General features: G+C 42.7%; 1 protein-coding gene across 1 annotated transcript in view; it reads right to left on the bottom strand.

Moving 5' to 3' along the window:
- The window catches only part of LOC126981948 (innexin inx2-like), a 186296-nt gene that overhangs the window by 141513 nt on the left and 34783 nt on the right, over positions 1-10000 (bottom strand). Inside the window, exon 3 of the mRNA XM_050833660.1 lies at positions 9973-9984. The gene's annotated coding sequence lies outside the window, so the exon portion shown is untranslated. The remainder of the gene's footprint in view (positions 1-9972; positions 9985-10000) is intronic.

Here is a 10000-nt window from a genome sequence, read left to right as displayed (position 1 = left end):
CCCAGTCCATGAGTTTATCTGATCTATTTTTGAATGTCTATGGTATTGGCACTCACAACATGACTGCCCAGCCTGCTCCACTCATCCACAACTCTGTTAGTAAACCATTTCTTCCTATATCTTTGTTGAATCTCAATTTATCTAACTTCAAACCATTGCTGCCTGGCTCTTTTACAACCAAAACCTTATTAATATCCCCCTTATTAAAGCCCTTCATCCATTTATGAACCTCGATCAAGTCTCCTCGCACCCTTCGCCTTTCCAGAGAATGCAAGTTTAATTGTTTGAGTCTTTCCTCGTATGGCAATCTATCTTAGTCATCCTCCTCTGTACCGATTCTAACACTTTGATATCCATTCTATAGTAAGGTGACCAGAACTCAAACCAAAACCCTATTAACCTCCCATTATTAAAGCGCTTCGTCCATTTATAAACCTAGATCAAGTCTCCTCGTAACCTTCGAGAGTGTAGATTTAAATGTTTGAGTCTTTCCTCGTATGGCAAGTTTCTTAACCCGTGAATCATCTTAGTCATCCTCCTCAGTACCGATTCTAACACTTTGATATCCATTCTATAGTAAGGTGACCAGAACTCAAACCAAAACCCTATTAACCTCCCATTATTAAAGCACTTCGTCCATTTATAAACCTAGATCAAGTCTCCTCGTAACCTTCGCCTTGCTAGAGAGTGTAGATTTAAATGTTTGAGTCTTTCCTCGTATGGCAAGTTTCTTAACCCGTGAATCATCTTAGTCATCCTCCTCTGTACCGATTCTAACACTTTGATATCCATTCCATAGTAAGGTGACCAGAACTCAAACCAAAACCCTATTAACCTCCCATTATCAAAGCACTTCGTCCGTTTAAACCTCGATCGGGTCTCCTCGTAACCTTCGCCTTACTGGAGTGTAGATTTAAAATCTTCAGTGTATCTTCATACGGACACAGTTTAAACCCGTTACTACGTGTCCTAGATATGTATCAGTCCCTTCCTCTTCTACCTTTTTTTTGTTTCTCTTTCTCTATTTTTCCTCCTGTTCTTCCTCTTCCACTCTCTCTCCCTCTCACTTCCCTCCTTTCCATTCCTTCCTTCCTTCCTCTCTTTCTTCACACCCATTTCTCCATTTCATTTTGCATACCTTCTCCTTCCATCTCCTCCTCCTCCTCCTCCTCCTCCTCCTCCTCCTCCAAATTGTCCTCGTTTTGTCATCAACTGTGAGTCTTTTTCTCAATCCTCTAATGGGTGTATGAAAGGAGGAGGAGGAGGAGGAGGAGGAGGGTAAGGAAACAGAAGATATGCAGAAAGAAGTGGAGGGAAGGGTGAGAATGGAGAGAAGAAAGAGGAGGAGGAGGAGGAGGAGGAGGAGGAGGAGGAGGAGGAAGAAGAAGAGGGAAAGAGAAGATATGCAGAAAGAAGTGGGGAGAGAGGTAAGGAAGGGGAGGAAGGAAAGAGGGAAGGGAGGAAAAGAAGGAGAGAGGAAGAAAAGAGGAGGAAGAAGAGGAAGAAAAGAAGATAAAAAAATAAAGAAAGAAATGAGAAAAGGAGAAGAGGAAGAAAATATGAAGATGAGAGAAGAGAGGGACAGATGATGATAAGGAGGAGGAGGAGGAGGAGGAGGAGGCGGAGGAGGAGGAGGTAAGGAGGAAAGGCAAAATGGAGGTACTTAGCTTTCTTCCTCTTCCCTGAATCTCCTTATACCTCCTCCTCCTCCTCCTCCTCCTCCTCCTCCTCCTCCTCTTCCTTCATTTACTGGTTCTCTTTTTTTTCTTCTTCAAGTTTTTCTTTGAACTTTTTTTTCGTTTTTTTTTCCTTCCTCTTCCTCATTTTCTCCTTTTTCCTCCTCCTCCTCCTCCTCCTCCTTCTATTCTTCTTCCTTCTTCTCCCCCTCCTCTTCTTCCACCTCCTCCTCCTACTCCTATTCTTTTTTCTTCTTCTCTCCCTCCTCTTCTTTCTTCTTCTTTTCCAACCTCTTCTTTAGACCTATCTTCTCTACCTTACCTCCCCCCCCCCCCCCTCTCTCTCTCTCTCTCTCTCTCTCTCTCTCTCTCTCTCTCTCTCTCTCTCTCTCTCTCTCTCAATTCCACTTAACAACTCCTGATCCTCCTTAAGAAAGATCCACAACACAGTTAAAAGGTTCCCGAATCTATTGTTTTAGGAGGTTCGCGGCGCCGAGTTTGGAAAGGGTTCGAAGACGCTTAAGTTCCTCTCCGATCCTCCTCTTAAAGGGTGTTGGATCCCTTCTAAAGAGGTTCGGATTCTGCTACTTTAGTTGCTTTTGTTGTTGTTGTTGTTGTTGTTTCTTTTACAGTAGTACTCTCTCTCTCTCTCTCTCTCTCTCTCTCTCTCTCTCTCTCTCTCTCTCTCTCTCTCTCTCTCTCTCTCTCTCTCTCTCTCTCCTGAATAAATTAGTGATGGCTTATATTATATTGGTCCCTCCTCCTCCTCCTCCTTCGTCTCCTCCTGCTCTACTTTTTCTTCCTCCTCCTCCTCCTCCTCCTCCTCCTCCTCCTCCTCCTCCTCCTCCTCCTCCAGCTTCCATCCATAAGTCTTCTCTCCTCTTCCTCCTCCTCCTATACTGTAATATATCTACCTTATTTATTTTCTCTATAATAATAATAATAATAATAATAATAATAATAATAATAATCTCAGGAAGTCACTGTAATTACACACTCCTTTGATCTTCTCTCTCTCTCTCTCTCTCTCTCTCTCTCTCTCTCTCTCTCTCTCTCTCTCTCTCTCTCTCTCTCTCTCTTCCTTTCTTATCCGTTTCTTTCCTTTTTTTCTCAATTTTCTCTCCACTTTCCTTCAATCTTTCTTTCCTTCCTTCCTTTTATTTCTTTCTTTCTTTCTCTTTCTTTCTTGTTCAACTCCTTCCTTTCTTCTTTCCTTCTTATCCTTTCTTATTTATATATTTCTTCCTCTTCCCTGCCTTCCTTCCTTCCTTCCTTCCTTCCCTTCTTCCTTCAGTTAACAAATAAATATATCAGTAATTAACAGTTCTATAGAAGGAAGGAAGGAAGGAAGGAAGGAAGGAAGGAAGGAAGGAAGGAAGGAAGGAAGGAAGGAAGGAAGGACATGTAGGCTTAGTTTGTTTGTTATTGTTGTTGATGTTGGAGGTCAAAATATCGTCGTCGTCGTCCTCCTCCTCCTCCTCCTCCTCCTCCTCCTCCTCTTCTTCCTCTTCCTATTCCTCATATTACAAAGACACGGGTTTAAATATCACACCTCTTCCTCTTCCTCTTCCTCTTCTTCTTCTTCTTCTTCTTCTTCTTCCTCTTCCCTCTTTTTTTTCTTTTTTTCTTTTAATCTTTTCGTCTCTCAAAGTCCCTCAAATTCTTTACTCTCTCTCTCTCTCTCTCTCTCTCTCTCTCTCTCTCTCTCTCTCTCTCTCTCTCTCTCTCTCTCTCTCTCTCTCTCTTCTTCTCTCCCTCTTTCGTTTCTCGTAACCATATGTTCAACCTCTTTCTTCCTCCTCTTCCTCCTCCTCCTCCTCCTCCTCTTCCTCCTCCTCCTCATCTTCCTCCTTTATAACTTGTTCTCTTCTCCAATACCAATACCACTACCACCTCCTTACCATATACCTCCTCCTCCTCCTCCTCCTCCTCCTCCTCCTCCTCCTTAACTTATAGAGACCAATGGAAATGCAGAATCTATAGTAATATCTTCCTATCTTCCTTCCTTTCGTCTTCCTCTCCTTCCTTCCTTCCTTCCTCACTTCCATTATTTATTTTTCTTCCTTTCCTTTTTTCGTTTCGTAATTTCTTCCTTTCTTCCTTCCTTCATCTCTTCTTTTCTTTCCTTTTTCATTCCCTCCTCCCTTCCATTTTTTCTTCCCTCCATCCTTCCTTCCTTCCTTCCTTCCTTCCTTCCTTCTTTCTTTCTTTCTTTCTTCGTCTCTTCCTTCACCTTTCTCTTTATTGCACTCTCTGAAACATTAAATCTCTCTCTCTCTCTCTCTCTCTCTCTCTCTCTCTCTCTCTCTCTCTCTCTCTCTCTCTCTCTCTCTCTCTCTCTCTCTCTCTCTCTCCATTGAATTATAGGAATCTGGTCAGGGAGACAATTTATTTATGGAGGAAAGGGAGGGATGGAGGAGAGGGAGGGAGAGAAGGGAGAGAAGGGAGGAAGGGAGGGAGGAAGGGTGCGTGGGTGTGATAGGTGAGGAGGGAAGGAGGAAGGGAAGGGAGATAAGAAGGGAGAGAGACAGAGGGGAGGGGAGGAGGGAGGCAAAAAAAGGGAGATAAGGGAGGGAGGGAGGGAAGGAGGGAGGGAAAATGTGTGGGTGTGATATGAGGGGAGAGAGGGAGGGAGGAAGGGAGGGAAAGAGGTACAACTTTTATTAAGCTAGAAAAGGAGGAGGGGGAGGAGGAGGAGGAGGAGGAGAAGGCAGAGGAGGAGAAGGAGAAGGAGAAGAAGGAGGAGTTCACGGAAGAAGGGTCAGAAGGAAGAAGTAGATAGGGAAAGAGGAATATGAGGAGGAGGAGGAGGAGGAGGAGGAGGAGGAGGAGGAGGAGGAGGAGGAGGAGGAGTTTATGAGAAGGAAGGAATGTGATTTTTGGAATATGGAAAGATTTGTATATAAGGCGAGAGAGAGAGAGAGAGAGAAAGAAAATTATCCCAAATAAATTAACATTGAGCTCAAACAAAATTCTCTCTCTCTCTCTCTCTCTCTCTCTCTCTCTCTCTCTCTCTCTCTCTCTCTCTCTCTCTCTCTCTCTCGATTTAAGAGGAGAACCGTTTCATCGCCCACAAAATATACCTCAATCATTTACCTAAAGAGGAAGAGGAGGAGGAGGAGGAGGAGGAACACAAAGAAACACAAAGAAAGAACAAACAACAGCAGACCTGATGGCCCTTACGAGGCTGTTTGTGACAAGCTACACTAACTATCTAATCAAAGGTGGAAGATGAAGGACAGCAAAGGCGAAGGCTCCTCCTTGTTCTATTTGATCGATCAATTGTTAAGTAATCTTCCGCATTAATATCACTGAATTCTTTAACCAATTTTAACACTTCTATTAGGTCGCCTCGCATCCTTCGCTTTGATAGGCTGAATAAATTGACTTCTTTAAGCCTTTGTTCATAAGATAAGTTTCTCAACCTTGCAGGAGGAAGAGGTGGAGGAGGATTGTTAAAAGAGGTAAACGAGGAAAACGAATGCAAGGGGGAGGAAGAAGAGTTGCAGGAGGAGGAGGAGGAGGAGGAGGAGGAGGATTGTTAAAAGAGGTAAGCGGGGAAAACGAATGCAAGGGGGAGGAAGAAGAGTTGCAGGAGGAGGAGGAGGAGGAGGAGGAGGAGGAGGAGGAGGATTGTTAAAAGAGGTAAACGAGGAAAACAGATACAAGGGAGGAAGAAGAGTTGCAGGAGGAGGAGGAGGAGGAGGAGGAGGAGGAGGAGGAGGATTGTTAAAAGAGGTAAACGAGGAAAACGAATGCAAGGGGGAGGAAGAAGAGTTGCAGGAGGAGGAGGAGGAGGAGGAGGAGGCAAGTTAAGGAGAACATAAGGTGGTGTTTTCAAGAGAATAGAACGGTTATCACACCCTTAGAGGAGGAGGAGGAGGAGGAGGAGGAGGAGGAGGAGGAGGAGGAGGAGGAGGAGGAGGAGGAGGAGGAAAATGAAAAAAATAAGATGTTTTCTTTTCTTTTTTCATAAACTTTTTCTTCATTAATTTTCTATTTTACTTTCTCTTCTTTTTTTTCTTTTCCTCCTCCTCCTTCTCCTCCTCCTCCCTCTCCTCCTCTTCCTCCTTCTTCCTTATCTCTCCTCCTTCCTCTCAAACTCCTCCACCTCCTCTGATAACAAAGCTAACTTTTCCTTCTTTCCTTCCTTCCTCCTCTTCCTCCTCCTCCTCCTCCTCCTCCTCCTCCTCGTCCTCCTCCTTCCATATCTCTTCCTACTGATACGCTTTAAACAAATATTTTCTCTCTCTCTCTCTCTCTCTCTCTCTCTCTCTCTCTCTCTCTCTCTCTCTCTCTCTCTTGCACATTCGTTTATTTGTATTTGTAACTCTAATTTATGAGAGAGAGAGAGAGGGCAATGTGAGGTTATCTTAAGAGTCTGAAGTGCCAATTCTCTCTCTCTCTCTCTCTCTCACTCTCTCTCTCTCTCTCTCTCTCTCTCTCTCTCTTCTTTTCTTTTATTCCTTTCATTTTCGCACCTTCCTCCTCCTCCTCCTCCTTCTCCTCCTCCTCCTCCTCCTCTTCCTCCTCCTCCTCCTCCTCCTCCTTTTTCTAATTCTATTTATCACCTTCGCTTCTTACTGCTTTCTGCCCTCCCTCCCTCCCTCCCTCCTACCTTCCTTCCCTCCCTCCCTCCCTCCCTCCTCTCCTAATTTTCTCCTTCCTTTCCATCTCCCTCCCTCCCTCCCTCCTTCCCTCCCTCCTCTCCTACTTTTCTCCTTCCTTTCCATCTCCTCCTCCCTCCTCCTCCTTCCTTCCCTCCTTCCTTCCTCCTCCCTCCTCCTCCTCCTTCCCTCCCTCCTCTCCTACTTTTCTCCTTCCTTTCCATCTCCCTCCCTTCCTCCTTCCATCCGTCTCTCCTTCCTTTTCTTTTTTTCTTTCTTTTTTCTTTCCTTCCTTTACTCCTTTCTTCCTTCCTTCTCTTCCTTTCGCCCTTCCTTCCTTCCTTTCTTCGTTTCCTCTTTCCTTTTTTCCTTCCTTCCCTTGTTATTCTTCTTCCTTCTCCTCCTTATCCTCTTCCTTCCTCCTTCCTCTTCCTCTTCCTCTTCCTCTCTCCTTTCCTCCATATCTCCATCCCATCTTCCTTCCGTTCCTTCTTCCCTCCTTCCACCACTTTCTCCCTCTCTCCTTTCCTCCTTCTCTCTCTCCATTCCTCCTCCTTCCCTCCATCCCTCCCTCCCTCCAGTCGTAATATTCAATCTAATTATATGTAAACATCACTTGGAGGAAAGATGGAGACGTTTCCTTCATATTTCAATCATAATGAAGGAGAAGGAGGAGGAGGAGGAGGAGAAGGAGGGGGAGAAGAAGAGGCAGGGAAGGTAAAGAAAGGGAGGTTAGGAAGAGAGAGGAAACGTAGAGGAAGGGAGGGAGAGAGGAAAGTGAAGGAAGGAAGGAAGGAAGGAAGGAAGGAATGAGGTGAGGGAGGAAGAAAGGAAGAAAGGAAGAAAGAAAAGAAGGAAGGAAGGAAGGAAGGAAGAAAGGGATCAACCGGAAAGAGGAAAGGAAGAAAAAGGAGAAAAAATAATGATAAAAAGTAGGAAGCGAAGATGAAAAAAGGAAGAAAAAGAGTAAGAAAAAGGAGAACAAGGAAGAGGAGGAGGAGGAGGAGGAGGTAATGAAGGAAAGAAAGAGAAGAATGGAGAGAAAAGAGGAGAGATAAGGAAATAGGAGAGAGATAAGAGAGAGAAGAGAGAGAGAGAGGAAATAATACTGAGGAGGAGGAGGAGGAGGAGGAGGAGGAGAGAAAATGAGGTGGAAGAAAACAATGAAGGAGAAGAGAATTAAACCCAAAGGAGAGAGAGAGAGAGAGAGAGAGAGAATTAAAGTTAGCTCACGCGCGTGCTGTCAAAGTCTTATTGGCCATCGCAGACAATTTAGCGGTTCTGATCTTCTTTGGGGGATCCGACACCTTATAACCTCCTCCTCCTCCTCCTCCTCCTCCTCCTCCTCCTCCTCCTCCTCGTCCTTTCTTCTCCAAGGATTGTCTTAAGGCGTTCTTCCATTCAATCGACTTCAATCTCTCTCTCTCTCTCTCTCTCTCTCTCTCTCTCTCTCTCTCTCTCTCTCTCTCTCTCTCTCTCTCTCTCTCTCTCTCTCTCTCTCTCTTCCCTTATTGTATTTTTCTTCTTCTTCTTCTCTTCTTTCTTCCTTCTTCTTTTCCTTTTTTCCTATTTATTTTTTTCTTCTCATTTTCCTTTTCCTTATTTTTTCGTTTTTTCTTCCCTCTATTCTCTTCATTTTTGTCCTCCTCTTTTTCCTCCTCTACCTCCGCCTTATCTTTCTCTCTCATATGCCTCATCTCCTTCCTATTATTATTATTATTATTATCATTATTATTATTATTATTATTATTATTATTATTATTATTACTATCATTCTGACACCCTCTTCCCACCATCTCTCTCTCTCTCTCTCTCTCTCTCTCTCTCTCTCTCTCTCTCTCTCTCTCTCTCTCTCCTATTAAGCCTCCGCCAATCACACTCCACTCCTCTGTCCCGGCTGACGAGATCTGGGCTGCTATTGGCTAATGACTAGTGACGTAATTAAATGCCTCTCTCCTATTGGCTAATGGGACTTATGACGTCATTAGTGCCGCATGCCTATTGGCTGATTGGCTTAATGACGTAATGAAGCTCTGAACTGTGATTGGCTATTGCGAATTAGGGTATTTTTTGGTTTTTTCTTATGTTTTGTATTGGGAAGAGAGAGAGAGAGAGAGAGGTCAGTTTTCGATTTTTCCATTATGATTTTTTTTATTTTTCATTTTTCTTAATAATTAGAGATTTAAATGATTTCGGGCTAATTATTTTTTCTTTTTCTCTCCTTTCTTCTATTAAAGGGTATTCCTGGCTGTCTAATTAAGGGGGGAGAGAGGAGGGAGGGAGGGAGGGAGAGAGGGAGAGAGGATAGAGGGAGGGAGTGAGGGAGGAAAGAAGGAAAGAAGAGAGTAGGAGGAGAAGGAAGAGAAGAAGGGTGAGGAAGAATTGAATGAAAGAGAGAGAAGGAAGGAAAATAAGATAATAATATATGGATAAGATAATAATATATGAAGAGAGAGAGAGAGAGAGAAGCAAAACATAAACAATAAGAACAGAATAATAGAGTAAGAAATAAGAGAATAAAGGAAATAAGAAAGAAAGGAAGAAATAAAGAACAAGAAAGAAAACTCAAAACACACCACAATAAAAATAAAGAAAAAATACCAGAATAAAGAAAATTGGATACTGCAAAAATAAAAATAAAAAATCACGTAACTACAAACGCAAATGAAATAAATAAAAAGAAATAAAAACTAACCACGAAAAGCACAATAAAAATAAAGATAAAAAACAGAAAAAAAGTGAAAGAGAAAATAAAACAGAAATAAAACACGAAACATACAAAGAATAATAGATAAAGAGATAAGATAATAAAGGAAATAAGAAAGAAAAGAAAGAAAGGAAGAAATAAAGAACAAGAAAGAAAACGCAATACACACCACAATAAAAAATAAAATAAAAATACCTGAATAAAGAAAATGGGATTCTGAAAAAGAAAAAAAAATCACGTAAATACAAACACAAATTAAATAACTAAAAAATAAAACAAAAACTAACCACGAAAAGCAAAATAGAAAGAAAAAAACAGAAAAAAGTGGAACAAAGAGAACACAAAAATAAAACACGAAACAAAGAATGAAAGAAAAAATGGAAGAAAAAAAAGGTCAGTATTTTAAGACATTTTCGTTTCTCACATCACCTCTTTCTAAGGGTCAAAGAGAGGGTCAGTCGGGTTCTAATGCGTGTTTCTTCGGGTTCATGGTACAGAAGAAGGGCCGAACTACCTCCAGGGTCATAAAACTACCCCTGGAAATGCCCACAACTCGTACGAAAGCCTTGTCAAATACATGTTCTTAAGCGACGATATTTAGTAACACGGCTAAAAAAAAAAAAAACCACCGAAAAAACATGACGTACACACACACACACACACACACACACACACACACACACACACACACACACACACACACACACACACTATAGTAGGAAATAAAGAAAACACAGAAAAAAAGATAAAAACAAATGGGTTAGAGAGAGAGAGAGAGAACACAATAATAAACCTAACTTACCAACCAACCCACCTTCAAACACACAGCAACCGGGTCCGACCAATATCACCACAACCACCACCATCGCCCTTACCAACCAGCCTGCTCCAATGTTTACACCGGGACCCATTTTCTACGGAGCCGGCCTGAGGTGACACGTGACCCATACTCTAGGAAGGAACCGTTTAAGGGAGTACTTACCCATCTTCCCTCCTGCAGGCGATGGCGA

Source organism: Eriocheir sinensis, chromosome 49 (genome assembly GCF_024679095.1).
Source record: "Eriocheir sinensis breed Jianghai 21 chromosome 49, ASM2467909v1, whole genome shotgun sequence".
NCBI lineage: Eukaryota > Metazoa > Arthropoda > Malacostraca > Decapoda > Varunidae > Eriocheir > Eriocheir sinensis.
Note: the sequence above shows the minus strand (reverse complement) of the source record. Positions and strands in the feature narration are given on the sequence as shown.